At 47.6% G+C, this 13,233-nt stretch overlaps 5 non-coding genes and 12 pseudogenes across 5 annotated transcripts; all 17 read left to right on the top strand.

The window, feature by feature from the left end:
- The first annotated feature begins 2,644 nt into the window (after positions 1 to 2,644).
- Positions 2,645 to 2,762, top strand: LOC123400504 (annotated as a pseudogene).
- Positions 2,763 to 3,071: 309 nt separating this feature from the next.
- On the top strand, positions 3,072 to 3,190 carry LOC123400462 (annotated as a pseudogene).
- Positions 3,191 to 3,498: 308 nt separating this feature from the next.
- Positions 3,499 to 3,617, top strand: LOC123400425 (annotated as a pseudogene).
- A 309-nt stretch (positions 3,618 to 3,926) lies between these two features.
- Positions 3,927 to 4,044, top strand: LOC123400356. The gene has a single exon (XR_006610640.1). It is a non-coding gene; the product is annotated as a 5S ribosomal RNA (ribosomal RNA).
- A 308-nt stretch (positions 4,045 to 4,352) lies between these two features.
- On the top strand, positions 4,353 to 4,473 carry LOC123400480 (annotated as a pseudogene).
- Positions 4,474 to 4,923: 450 nt separating this feature from the next.
- On the top strand, positions 4,924 to 5,042 carry LOC123400492 (annotated as a pseudogene).
- Positions 5,043 to 5,351: 309 nt separating this feature from the next.
- On the top strand, positions 5,352 to 5,470 carry LOC123400544. The gene has a single exon (XR_006610778.1). It is a non-coding gene; the product is annotated as a 5S ribosomal RNA (ribosomal RNA).
- A 214-nt stretch (positions 5,471 to 5,684) lies between these two features.
- On the top strand, positions 5,685 to 5,803 carry LOC123400283. The gene has a single exon (XR_006610570.1). It is a non-coding gene; the product is annotated as a 5S ribosomal RNA (ribosomal RNA).
- Positions 5,804 to 6,112: 309 nt separating this feature from the next.
- On the top strand, positions 6,113 to 6,231 carry LOC123400527 (annotated as a pseudogene).
- A 309-nt stretch (positions 6,232 to 6,540) lies between these two features.
- Positions 6,541 to 6,659, top strand: LOC123400414 (annotated as a pseudogene).
- A 307-nt stretch (positions 6,660 to 6,966) lies between these two features.
- LOC123400469 lies at positions 6,967 to 7,087 on the top strand (annotated as a pseudogene).
- Positions 7,088 to 7,542: 455 nt separating this feature from the next.
- LOC123400742 lies at positions 7,543 to 7,661 on the top strand. Its single transcript, XR_006610952.1, has one exon. It is a non-coding gene; the product is annotated as a 5S ribosomal RNA (ribosomal RNA).
- A 309-nt stretch (positions 7,662 to 7,970) lies between these two features.
- On the top strand, positions 7,971 to 8,089 carry LOC123400379 (annotated as a pseudogene).
- Positions 8,090 to 8,363: 274 nt separating this feature from the next.
- Positions 8,364 to 8,482, top strand: LOC123400438 (annotated as a pseudogene).
- A 524-nt stretch (positions 8,483 to 9,006) lies between these two features.
- LOC123400333 lies at positions 9,007 to 9,125 on the top strand. Its single transcript, XR_006610617.1, has one exon. It is a non-coding gene; the product is annotated as a 5S ribosomal RNA (ribosomal RNA).
- A 307-nt stretch (positions 9,126 to 9,432) lies between these two features.
- On the top strand, positions 9,433 to 9,553 carry LOC123400450 (annotated as a pseudogene).
- Positions 9,554 to 9,675: 122 nt separating this feature from the next.
- Positions 9,676 to 9,794, top strand: LOC123400516 (annotated as a pseudogene).
- Positions 9,795 to 13,233: the final 3,439 nt, after the last annotated feature.

Here is a 13,233-nt window from a genome sequence, read left to right as displayed (position 1 = left end):
TGCTGGACGCAACTGTTTTGTTTGGAGCAGCCAATGGGTCGTGGTGTTTTTGAGATCGCGGTTCACGGTGCGGAGGAGGCTGTTCTTCTTCTTTATTGTCGTCTGAAGCATCTTTGCTTTCTTCGCTATCATCCGCATATTCACTCTCGGCACCGCAACCTTCACTTTCCACCCCGAGATCAAACTGCTCCCCATTGGGCACAAGAGAGTGGAAGTTCGTCCATTCCTGCAAAGGACAAAGACAACAAAGTTAATCGGACAAGTATGCAGTCACTCGACGAAGACATGAACACAATCGGAAAAGATATAACATACCATTTTTCGTGGATTATTCTCAGCAGAATATGGCGTGACTCGTTTGGATCCCACGGGGTTGTCACAAGGACCAGTTATGCTTTTGATCCACTGGCTTACTGTTTCTTGATCAACTTCCTCGGGGTGTGACTGAGTGGAATCTTCAGAAACAGGGTAATGCCACATGGCATGGTCCCTCGACTGAAGGGGTTGGATGGGCCGACTAAGGAATGTCTCCAACAGGTCCATACCAGTCAGCCCATTTCTGACCAAGATGATCACCTCACCTGCCAACATATCCACTTCTACCTTCTGATCCTCGAATATATCAGTATTCTAGGGGTAGTCGGATGATCTAAGGTGAAAGGAGGGAGGCCAGTCAACATGTTCGGAGATGCGATATCATTGCAGTAGAACCATGTCGACTGCCAGTCCCGAACCGATTCAGGAACGGTCATTGGAGGATAAGTGCTCCCATTCCTTTTCTGGATCCCTAAACCACTACACAACTAGCTAACGTTGGTCAGAGTGTCCCTAGGATTCACTTTTTTCACTGTTTGGGACCGAGCAGTGAATATGTTCTTGAACAACCCCAAGTGAGGAGGCCAGCCCAAGAAACACTCGCACAGAGTGATAAATGCGGAAAGGTACGCGACAGTATTTGGTGGAAGGTGGTGAAATTGAATCCTGAATCAAAAGAGGAAGCCCCGGAAGAAAGGGTGTGGAGGCAGAGAAAAACCTCGTTCAACATGTGTGAGGAGAAGGACCCGCTACCCCTCGCGAGGTGCTGGCTCAAGCTCTCCCTCTGGCAGTCTCCAAGAGTTCTCCACCACCATCCCGTTCTCAACGAGATCCGGGACGTCCTTCTTCGTCAGTTAGACGGGAGAAAATCCCCTTGTATCCACCCTGGCGGCAGTGCGGTCCGACCTGGCTTTCTCCCCTTACCGCCATTCTTAGCGCGCTCGATCTTGGAGGTTTTGCTCTTCTGCATGGTTGCGGTGGTGAAGGAAAGACTGTGCAAAACTGGTGGGGCAGAGGTGGAGGAGAAGCAAGAAAAGATCAAGGCCCAACTGTAACCTTGGCCCCACCCGCATTTATATAAGCCACCAACTGGGTCACCGACTGGTGGGCCCTCCACATCTCGGCCAATACCGATACCAGAGGAGACGTGACGTGTGGCGATGATGATGGTGTGATAATCGAGGCGTCGTTCCTCCACTTGCCTTGAAAGTTGCGTCATCCTCACGAGGAGTGCGGAAACCAAATTTTCGAATCCCGTGAGATCCAGACCTACCATAGTGATCAGTCATATCAAAAGATCCTATCAGTCACTCGCAATGAGTCCAAGCATCTGAAATCACTCGGGCACACTTAGGCAACGGAATCGATCAAGGCGAATGACAAAGATTTCAGTCGACCCGAAGTTTTATGAATCCCAAGAAAATGACCAAGATCAGAACGACTCGAAAAGAACTCGCATCAACGCCTTCGTTGCTCGAACCCCGATCCATTCTTCGGCTAATGATGGGGATATGTACCTAGGGTAGGTTCACAGGCCTGACCTCAATGTCCTACCCAAGGGTACCTCATTATTAGGCCAAGGGTGAGACAAAAGATTCCAACTGGATGAAGATGGCACCTAAAAAGTCACTCGGTACGAAAACACTCAGACTATATTCCCATCAACTGGACGACCTGTATCCACTCGGAAGGATTCCAGTCGACATTGAAGACCAGAAGACACCCACGAGGGCCAACGGACATACGTTGATCCATTGGTCTTTACTAGCATTTATTACTTACATACGTAATCACTAACATATATCTTTAACTCATATTGATCGAGCCCTTAGATGTTGAGGCCTTGATCAGGGGTGGCACACTCTATATAAGCCACCCCTCCCCTCTATCACAAGGGTTCACACCCACTGTATTACACAATACATCTTGCGTACAAGCTTGTCGTAGCTAGGACTCTGCCATCTCCATTTGTACCCTACTCCTCTACTGTCAGTTCTATTCCCACGAAAGTGACCTACTACCCTTTTAAAATATTTTTGCGCCACGTGACAAGGATGACCCTGGTCCGTGATCTATATGAAACCATTTTCTTATTTTTGACGTTTGTGATATGTTTTAGCTTGCGGCTCATTGTTCACGCGTCTAGGGGCGGCGTCGTTGGGTGTCAAACGCGGTCGGAAAAGCCAGAGAGGTCCTGGTGGTGCTCGTGTTGTTCAGGTAGAGAGGGAAGGGTGAAATTCTTGTGTTAAACTCGTCTGTGTTGTCGAGTCAAACATGGCAATGGACATGGGAGGGGCAAGCGTAAGGAAACAATAGATAGTAGCATGTTGGGTGTGATCATACCAGCACTATAGCACCGGATCCCATAAGAACACTAAAGTTAAGCATGCTTGGGCAAGGGTAGTACTAGGATGGTGACTTCCTGGGAAGTCCTCATGTTGTATTCCCTTTTAAAAATATTTTTGCGCCACATGAGAAGGATGACTCGGGTGTGTGATCTATATGAAACCCGTTTTCTTATTTTTGACGTTTGTGATATGTTTTAGCTTGCGGTTCATTGTTCACATGTCTAGGGGTGGCGTCGTTGGGTGTCAAGCACGGTCCGAAAATCCAGAGAGGTCGTGGTGGTGCTCGTGTTGTTGAGGTAGAGAGGGAGGGGTGAAATTCTTGTGTTAAACTCGTCTCCGTTGTCGACGCAAACGTGGCAATGAACATGGGAGGGGCAAGCACAAGGAGCCAATAGATAGTAGCATGTCAGAGGCGATAATACCAGCATTAAAGCATCACATCCCATCAGAATTCCGAAGTTAAGCGTGCTTGGGCGGCAGTAGTACTAGGATGGGTGACCTCTTGGGAATTCCTCGTGTTGCATTCCCCTTTTAAAATATTTTTGTGCCACGTGAGAAGAATGACGTGGGTGCGTGATCTATATGAAACCGTTTTCTTATTTTTGACGTTTGTGATATGATTTAGCTTGCGGCTCATTGTTCACGCGTCGAGGGGCGGCGTCGCTGGGTGTTAAGCGCGGTCAGTATAGCCAGAGAGGTCGTGGTGTTGCTCGTGTTATTGAGGTAGAGAGGGAGGGGTGAAATTCTTGTGTTAAACTCGTCTCTGTTGTCGAGGAAAACGTGGCAACGGACATGGGAGTGTCAAACATAAGGAACCAATAGATAGTAGCATGTAGGATGCCAACATGCCACCACTAAAGCACCGGATCCCATCAGAACTCCGGAGTTAAGCATGCTTGGGCTAGAGTAGTACTAGGATGGGTGAACTCCTGGGAATTCCTCGTGTTGCATTCCCCTTTTAAAATGTTTTTACGCCATGTGACAAGGATGACGCGGGTGCGTGATATATATGAAACTCGTTTTCTTATTTTAGACGTTTGTGATATGTTTTAGCTTGCGGCTCATTTTTCACGCGTCTAGGGGTGGCGCTGTTGGGTGACAAGCGCGGTAGGAAAAGCCAAAAAGGTCGTGGTGGTTCTTGTGTTGTTCAGGTAGAAAGGGAGGGGTGAAATTCTTGTGTTAAACTCGTCTCCGTTGTCGAGGCAAATGTGACAATGGACATTGGAGGGGCAAGCACAAGTAACCAATATACAGTAGTATTTCGGATGCGATCATACCAGCAGTGAAGCACCGGATCCCATCAAAACTCGGAAGTTAAGGTGCTTGGGTGAGAGTAGTACTAGGATGGGCGACCTCCTCGGAAGTCCTCGTGTTGCATTCCCCTTTTAAAATATTTCTGCGCCACATGACAAGGATGACGCAGGTTCGTGATCTATATGAAACCTGTTTTCTTATTTTTAATGTTTGTGATATTTTTTGGCTTGCGGTCATTGTTCACGCGTCTAGGGGCGGCGTCGTTGGGTGTGAAGCGCGGTCGGAAGAGCGAGAGAGGTCGTGGTGGTGCCTATGCTGTTGAGATAGAGAGGGAGGGGTGAAATTCTTGTGTTAAACTGGTCTCCGTTGTCAAGACAAACGTGGCAATGGACATGGGAGGGGCAAGCATAAGGAACCAATAGATAGTAGCCTGTCGGATGCGATCATACCAGCACTCAAGCACCGGATCCCATCAGAACTTCGAAGTTAACCGTGCTTGGGTGAGAGTAGTACTAGGATGGGTAACATCATGGGAAGTCTTCGTGTGTGGTGCTCAGGTTGTTGAGGTAGAGAGGGAGGGGTGAAATTCTTGTGTTAAACTCGTCTCCGTTGTCGAGGCAAACGAGGCAATGGACATGGGAGGAGCAAGCATAAGGAACGAATAGATACTAGCATGTCGGATGCGATCATACGAGCACTAAAGCACCGGATCCTATCAGAACTCCGAAGTTAAGCATTCTTGCTTGATCTATATGAAACCCGTTTTCTTATTTTTGACGGTTGTGATATGTTTTATCTTCCGGCTCATTGTGCAAGCGTCTAGGGGCGGCGTCGTTGGCTGTTAAGCATGGTCGGAAAAGCCAGAGAGGTCGTGGTGGTGCTCGTGTTGTTGAGGTAGAGAGGGACGGGTGAAATTCTTGTGTTAAACTTGTCTCCGTTGTCGAGGGAAATGTGGCAACGGACATGAGAGGGGCCAGCATAAGGAACCAATAGATTCTAGCATGTCGGATGCGATGATACCAACACTGAAGCACCGGATCCCATGAGAACTCATAAGTGAAGCGTGCTTGGGCGAGAGTAGTACTAGTATGGGTGACTTCCTCGGAAGTCCTCATGTTACATTTCCCTATTAAAATATTTGTGCGCCACATGACAAGGATGACGCGGGTGCGTGATCTATATGAAACCCGTTAACTTATTTTTGACGTTTGTGCTATTTTTTAGCTTGCGTCTCATTGTTTACACGTCTAGGGGCGGCGTCGTTGGGTGTCAAGTGCGGTCGGAAATGCCAAAGAGGTCGTGGTGGTGCTCGTGTTGTTGAGGTAGATAGGGAGGGGATAAATTCTTGTGTTAAACTCGTGTCCGTTGTCGAGGCAAATGTGGCAATGGACATGGGAGGGGCAAGCATAAGGAACCAATAGATAGTAGCATGTCGGATGCGATCAAACGAGCACTAAAGCACCGGATCTCATCAAAACTCCGAAGTTAAGCGTGCTTGGGCGAGAGTAGTACTAGGATGGGTGACCTCCTCGGAAGTCCTCGTGTTGCATTCCCCTTTTAAAATATTTTTGCGCTACGTGGCAAGGATGACGCGGGTGCGTGATCTATATGAAACCTGTTTTCTTAGAGGTCGTGGTGGTTCTCGTCTTGTTGAGGTACAGAGGGAGGGGTGAAATTCTTGTGTTAAACTCGTCTACGTTGTCGAGGAAAACATGGCAATGGACATGGGAGGGGCAAGCATAAGGAACCAATAGATAGTAGCATGTGGGATGCGATCATACCAGCATTAAAGAATCAGATCCCATGGGAAATCCGAAGTTAAGCATGCCTGGGTGAGAGTAGTACTATGATGGGTGACCTCTTGGGAAGTCCTCGTGTTGCATTCCCCTTTTAAAATATTTTTGTGCCATGTGACAAGAATTACGCCGGTATGTGATCTCTATGAAAACCGATTTCTTACTTTTGACGTTTGTGATATGTTTTACCTTGCGGCTCATTGTTCACGCGTCTAGGGGCGGCGTCGTTGGGTGTTAAGTGCGGTCGTAATAGCTAGAGAGGACGTGCTGGTGCTCGTGTTGTTCATGTAGAGAGGGAGGGGTGAAATTCTTGTGTTAAACACATTTCCGTTGTCGAGGCAAATGTGGGAACGGACATGGGAGGGGCAAACATAAGGAACCAATAGATAGTAGCATGTCGGATGCAAACATACCAACACTAAAGCATCGCATCCCATCATAACTCCGAAGTTAAGCGTGCTTGGGAGAGAGTTGTACTAGGATGGGTGAACTCCTAGGATGTCCTCGTGTTGCATTACCCTTTTAAATATTTTTTGTGCCACGTGACAAGGATGACGCGGGTTGGTGATCTATATGAAACCTGTTTTCTTATTTTTGATGTTTGTGATATGTTTTAGCTCGCGGCTCATTGTTCACGCGTCTAGGGGCGGCATTGTTGGGTGTCAAGCACGGGCGGAACAGCCAGAGAGGTCGTGTTGGTGCTCGTGTTGTTGAGGTAGAGAGGGAAGGTTGGAATTCTTGTGTTAAACTCATGTCCATTGTTGAGGCAAACGTGTCACTGGATATGGGAGGGGCCAGCATAAGGAACCAATAAATAGTAGCATGTCGGATGAGATCATACCAGCACTGAAGCACCGGATCCCATCAGAACTCGGAAGTTGAGCGTGCTTGGGCAAGAGTAGTACTAGTATGGGTGACCTGCTCGGAAGTCCTCATGTTGCATTCCCTACTAAAATAGTTTTTCTCTACATGACAAAGATGAGGTGGGTGTGTGATCTATATGAAACCCGTTTTCCAATTTTTGACGTTTGTGCTATTTTTAGCTTGCGTCTCATTGTTCACGCGTCTAGGGGCGGCGTTGTTGGGTGTCAAGCGCAGTCGGAAAAGCCAGAGAGGTCGTCGTGGTGCTCGTGTTGTTGAGGAAGATAGGGAGGGGTGAAATTCTTGTGTTAAACTCGTCTCGGTTATCGAGGCAAACGTGGCAATTGACATGGGAGGGGCAAGCATCAGGAACCAATAGATTGTAGCATATCGGATGCAATCATACCAGCACTAAAGCACCGGATCCCATCAGAACTTCGAAGTTAAGCATGATTGGGTGAGATTAGTACTAGGATGGGTAACCTCCTGGGAAGTCTTCGTGTGTGGTGCTCGTGCGGTTGAGGTAGAGAGGGAGGGGTAAAAATTTTGTGTCAAACTCGTCTCGGTTGTCGAGGCAAACGTGGCAATGGACATGGCAGGGGCAAGCATAAGGAACTAATCGATAGTAGCATGTCGGATGCAATCATACGAGCACTAAGGCATCGGATCCCATCAGACCTACGTGACAAGGATGACGCAGGTGCTTGATCTATATGAAACCCGTTTTCTTATTTTTTGACGTTTGTGATATGTTTTAGCTTGCGGCTGATTGTTCACGCATCTAGGGGTGGCGTCCTTGGGTGTAAAGCGCGGTCTGAAAAGCCAGAGAGGTCGTGGTGGTGCTCTTGTTATTGAGGTAGAGAGGGCGGGGTGAAATTCTTGTGTTAAACTCATCTCCGTTGTCAAGGCAAAGGTGGCAATGGACATGGGAGGGGCCAACATAGGGAAACTATAGATAGTAGCATGCCGGATGCAATCATACCAGCACTAAAGCATCGGATCCCGTCATAACTCTGAAGTTAAGCGTGCTTGGGCGACAGTAGTACTAGGATGGGTGACCTCCTAGGAAGTCGTCGTGTTGCAATCCCCTCTTAAAATATTTTTGCGCCACATGACAAGGATGACGCGGGTGCGTGATGTATATGAAACCCGGTTTCTTATTTTTTATGTTTTTGATATGTTTTAGCTGGCGGCTCGTTGTTCACGCGTCAAGGGGCGGTGTTGTTAGGTGTCAAGCGCAGTCGGAAAAGCCAGAGAGATCGTGGTGGTGCTCGTGTTGTTGAGGTAGAGACGGAGGGGTGAAATTCTTGTCTTAAACTCGTCTCCGTTGTCGAGGCAAACGTGGCAACGGACATGGGAGGGGCAAGCATAAGGAACCAATATATAGTTGCATGTCGGATGGGAACATACCAGCACTAAAGCATCGGATCCCATCAGAGATCCGAAGTTAAGCGTGCTTCGGCGAGAGTAGTACTAGGATGGGTGAACTCCTTGGAAGTCCTCGTGTTCCATTCCCCTTTAAAAAAAAATTTGCGCCACGTGACAAGGATGACGCGGGTGCGTGATCTATATCAAACCCGTTTTCTTATTTTTTAGGTTTGTGATATGTTTTAGCTCGCGGCTCATTATACACACGTCTAGCGGCGGTGTTGTTGGGTGTCTAGCACGGTCAAAAAGCTAGAGATGGAGGGGTGAAATTCATGTGTTAAACTCATCTCCCTTGTCGAGGCAAACATGGCAATGGAGATGGGAGGGGCAAGCATAAGGTACCAATAGATAGTAGCATGTCGGATGCAATCATACCAGACTTAAAGCACCGGATCCCATAAGAACTCCAAAGTTATGCGTTCTTGGGCGATAGTAGTACTAGGATGGGTGAGCTCCTCGGAAGTACTCGTGTTGCATTCCCCTTTTAAAATATTTTTGCGCCACGTGACAAAGATTATGTGGGTGCGTGATCTATATGAAACCCATTTTATTATTTTTGACGTTTGTGATATATTTTTGCTTGCGGCTCATTGTTCACGCGTCTAGGGGCGGCGTTGTTGGGTGTCAAGCGCGGTCGGAAAAGCCAAAGAGGTCATGGTGGTGCTAGTGTTGTTGAGGTAGAGAGGGAGGGGTGAAATTCTTTTGTCATCTTTGCGCCACGTGAGAAACATGATGCGGGTGCGTGATCTATATGAAACTCCTTTTCTTATTTTTGATGTTGGTGATATGTTTTAGCTTGTGGCTCCTTGTTCACGCGCCTAGGGGCGGCGTTGTTGGGTGTCAAGCACGGTCGGAAAGCGACAGAGGTCGTGGTGGTGATAGTGTTTTTGAGGTAGAGAGGGAGGGGTGAAATTCTTTTGTGAAACTCGTCTCCGTTGTCTAGGAAAACATGGCAATGGACATAAGAGGGGCCATCATAAGGAACCAATAGATAGTAGCATGTCAGATGCGATCATACCAGCACTGAAGCATGTGATCCCATCAGAACTAGGAAGTTAAGCGTGCTTGGGCGAGAGTAGTACTAGTATGGATGACCTCCTGGGAAGTCCTCGTGTTGCATTCGCCTATTAATTTTTTTGCACCACATGACAAGGATGACGTGGGCGTGTGATCTATATGAAACCCGTTTTCTTATTTTTTACGTTTGTGATATTTTTTAGCTTGCGTCTCATTGTTCACGCGTCTAGGGGCGGCGTCGTTGGGTGTCAAGTGTGGTTGGAAAAGCAAGAGAGGTCGTGGTGGTGCTCATGTTGTTGATGTAGCTAGGGAGGGGTGAAATTCTTGTGTTAAACTCGTCTCCGTTGTCGAGGCAAACGAGGCAATGGACATGGGAGGGGCAAGCCTAAGGAACCAATAGATAGTAGCTTGTCGAATGCGATCATACCAGCACTAAAGCACCGGATCCCATCAGAACTCCGAAGTAAAGCGTGCTTGCGCGAGAGTAGTACTAGGATGGGTAACCTCCTCGGAAGTCTCCGTGTGTGGTGCTCGTGCTGTTGAGGTAGAGAGGGAGGGGTGAAATTCTTGTGTTAAACTCGTCTCTGTTGTCAAGGCAGACGTGGCAATGGACATGGGAGGGGCAAGCATAAGGAACCAATAGATATTAGCATGTATGGTGCGATCATACGAGCAGTAAAGCACCAGATCCCATGAGAACTTCGAAGTTAAGCGTTCTTGAGCGAGAGTAGTACTACAATGGGTGACCTCCTAAGAAATCCTCATGTTGCAGTCCCCTTATAAAATATTTTTGCGCCACGTGACAAGGATGACGCGGGTGCGTGATCTATATGAAACCCGTTTTCTTATTTTTGACATTTGTGATATGTTTTAGCTTGCGGCTCATTGTTCACGCGTCAAAGGGGTGGCGTTGTTTGGTGTCCAGCGCGGTCGGAAAAGCCAAAGAGGTCATGGTGGTGCTCGTGTTGTTGAGGTGGAGAGGGAGGGGTGAAATTCTTGTGTTCAACTCGTCTCCGCTGTCGAGGCAAACGTGGTGTCGGGACCCTGATCCTAAGCCATAGGAATCCAGCCTGTAACATATCACACCCCTTTGCGGTCTCACACACGGTTAACCCCATGGCTGCCACCTTACCTCAGCCGGGACCATTTGCGCCTTTTGACTGACGTATGCAATTGTGCCGCTAGCATTCCAATGTCAAAGAACCCGGGTCGACATAACTAGTCATAAACTGAAGTGGCTCAACTGTACAGAGACAGGCATAAATAACCCAGCAAAGCAGGTGTCGGTCATCAGCGAGTGTAGACGAGACGTATCAAGCTACAAGGACTCCATTACATCGTGTGACATTTCCCCGTAGGGATAGACACAACAACTAAGAAGGATACATGCCGGTCAACCAATGTTTCCGGAGCAGTAGAGAACTACCAAGGCTCGGTGGAAGCACAAAGGGGCAATTCTCCATATAGAGAGCTACTAAGGGCATATGACTAGGTGTCGAACTCCATACATATCACAGTACATCACACGTACGCATGACATACTCGATATGCATAGATACAACAATGGCATCACAACATAACCATACAACATCACAACATTTATTTAGAAGACTCAAAAGTGCCTTGCATAATAAGTTCGTACAGGTAGGGGTCACATGACCCGACACTCAAGTCATACAAACAAAGTCATACATGCCATGCAGAAGCATTAAAGCTGTCTGAGTACAGACAAACGAAAGGAAAAGGCATAAAGCCTGACTATCTATAGATCCCTTCTGAAAGGGGCGAGGTCGTAGCTGGGACACCAGCTACTCGTCATCATGAACGTCTAGATAGAACCCACCTGTTGGCTCGTGCATGTCTTCTGCAACATTTATTAAACAAAGATGGGTACAAAGGTACTCATCAAGACTTTAGAATAGATCTATCTACTGATCCACATGTATCAATAAAGGGGGTTGTGGGGTTTCATGCAGCAAGCCAACTTTGATTCTTGGCTAGCCTATACTACAACATTAAATAGTTTAAAACAACTTTGATAAGTCGTACACGAGTCCAGTACCACCACAACAATACACAATCATGGATTCCTTCCCGCTTCCGTACGGGAATGCCATACATGATACTCACACTTATCTTGATACTTTTATGAGTATCCATTAAAGTTATCAATGAACAACATATGTCTCCAAGTAGTCCATATCCGCGGACGCGGCTATACGAATAGATCATAAGCCTGCATGGGTGTACTTCTTCACACACGCTCTCGCCACTTATCGCCATGCGCACTTTACGCACCTCGGCAACCTTCAAGCAGAAGCCCAGTGAGGGAGTCGTCCACGACCGTTAACTACGCTAATACCTAGTCCAGGTTTATCGCCTATTTGAGAGTGAACCCGCACAGAAATCCGGCCGAAGTTTTCTCTACAGCCCCAAACGATGTGCGCAGGGCTCCCAAGCCCACCATCCAGGGGCACTTGGTACACCGTGCCACTACCTACCGCATCATAGCCCACCTTTAAGGTTAGCACTATGCATGACCTCCAGCATGACTACAAACACAAGAAACTACTTGCAACTCCTGGACCGAGTACTAGGCGATTAATAAGCCGAGAGGGTCAATTAAGTATCCCAACATGTGGTAGTATCTAGTCTTGGATTTCATACACGTAACTCGATTCCTAAGGACGGTTCCAATGAAACAACCACCATGCACTCCTACATAGCCTTTCATCAGTACCTTTACCAAATCAGGTTCTACACTTATTCTTTGTCAGTGGAACACATCTTCTATTCCTGTTCATCACCCAGATGAAACAGACCTGACACAACTCTAAGCATAGCAAGCATAGCAGGATAAGAAACATCATTGCTCAAGCAACCACCACGTATGCTAGGTTGCAAGGTTTAGCTATTTACTGTGACAATGACAGGTCATGCAAAGGAATGGGTTCATCTACCAAAGTAAAAGCATTTGAAGTATTTTGTCCTATTGCAATAAGTGAGAGGAGGAGCGGGAACCTCGTATTTTATCGGGATGATAAAAAATGGTGCTTGCCTTGTTGCTCAGCGGAAGGATACAAACCGTCAGTCGGACATTCAAATGTATCCGGTGGGGCAGAGCCTACCGAAATAATAGCAACAATCAATATCATACAAATGCAACAATATGATCCATGATCATCGCATGCAAGGCAATGTAGCATGAGCTAGTGTGGATATCAAAACCTTGGTTTGATGCTGATTTGAATTCAAAGTTCAAATATTAATTAAAGTAGGACATTTATGAAATTCCTTTCATTGATTTGAGCTGATGTTGTTTCATAACTTAGTTTTTCATGCATGAAAGTACCACCATTGGATTCTTTGGATTTTTCTGATCATTTTTCATATATAAATTATTTTAATCTGAGTTAGAGATTATTTTCTATGAATTTTTGAAGTTTAGGATATTTTCTGGAATTATTTTAAATCATAGAAATACATTATTGCGTCATGATGATGTCATCAAGTCAAAAGCACCTGGGTCTGGTCAAACTGACCAGTGGGGGCCACTTGTCAATGACCCCCGGGCTAATCCTGCATTGACCAGCCCCTAAGTGGGTTGGACCCACCTCTACGGCCCACTGTCAGTGAGTAATAGGGCCGATTAGGGGTTAATTAGAGCGGCCACGTCATTGCTTGCCGGAATCTCGCCGGCGGCGACCAAACACGCGGCGGTTCCTCGCTGGAATTGCTCCAAATCGTGCCATAGGGCTCGGATTCGAGCGTCGAGAGCACTGGGACGAAGCCCAGACTCGGCCTTATCCAACAAGAGCGGCTAAAAGGGGCTATGGTGGCCAGAGGGGCGCCGGCGACGAGCCGTGGCGGCTGCTGGAGCTCGGCCTAACGACCAGCTAGCTAGGGGGCGCGAGGAGCTCAATTTAATGGGGGGAAACAAGCCGCAGCTCACCGCAGAGCTGTTGGAGGCAACGGAAATGGAGAAAGAGGTTGGGGTCGGCTGGATCGACGGCGAAGCTTTGGTGGCCGGAGATGGGGAACGACGGCGATAGGGCATTGTAGGGCTCGGGGGCTCGATTCCGTTGGTGTGGAGGATCTTCTCGTGGCGGAGGAGTCGAAGGAGTGCTCGAGGAGCCGATGCGGTGGCCGGAAGGCGTCGGTGACCTCGAGCTCGAGCTCGCCCATGGTGACAGGGAGAAGACAACAGGGAAGAG

This window comes from Hordeum vulgare, chromosome 5H, assembly GCF_904849725.1.
Source record: "Hordeum vulgare subsp. vulgare chromosome 5H, MorexV3_pseudomolecules_assembly, whole genome shotgun sequence".
Lineage (NCBI taxonomy): Eukaryota > Viridiplantae > Streptophyta > Magnoliopsida > Poales > Poaceae > Hordeum > Hordeum vulgare.
The sequence above is the reverse complement of the archived record's forward strand: the minus strand, read 5'-3'. Positions and strand labels throughout refer to the sequence as shown.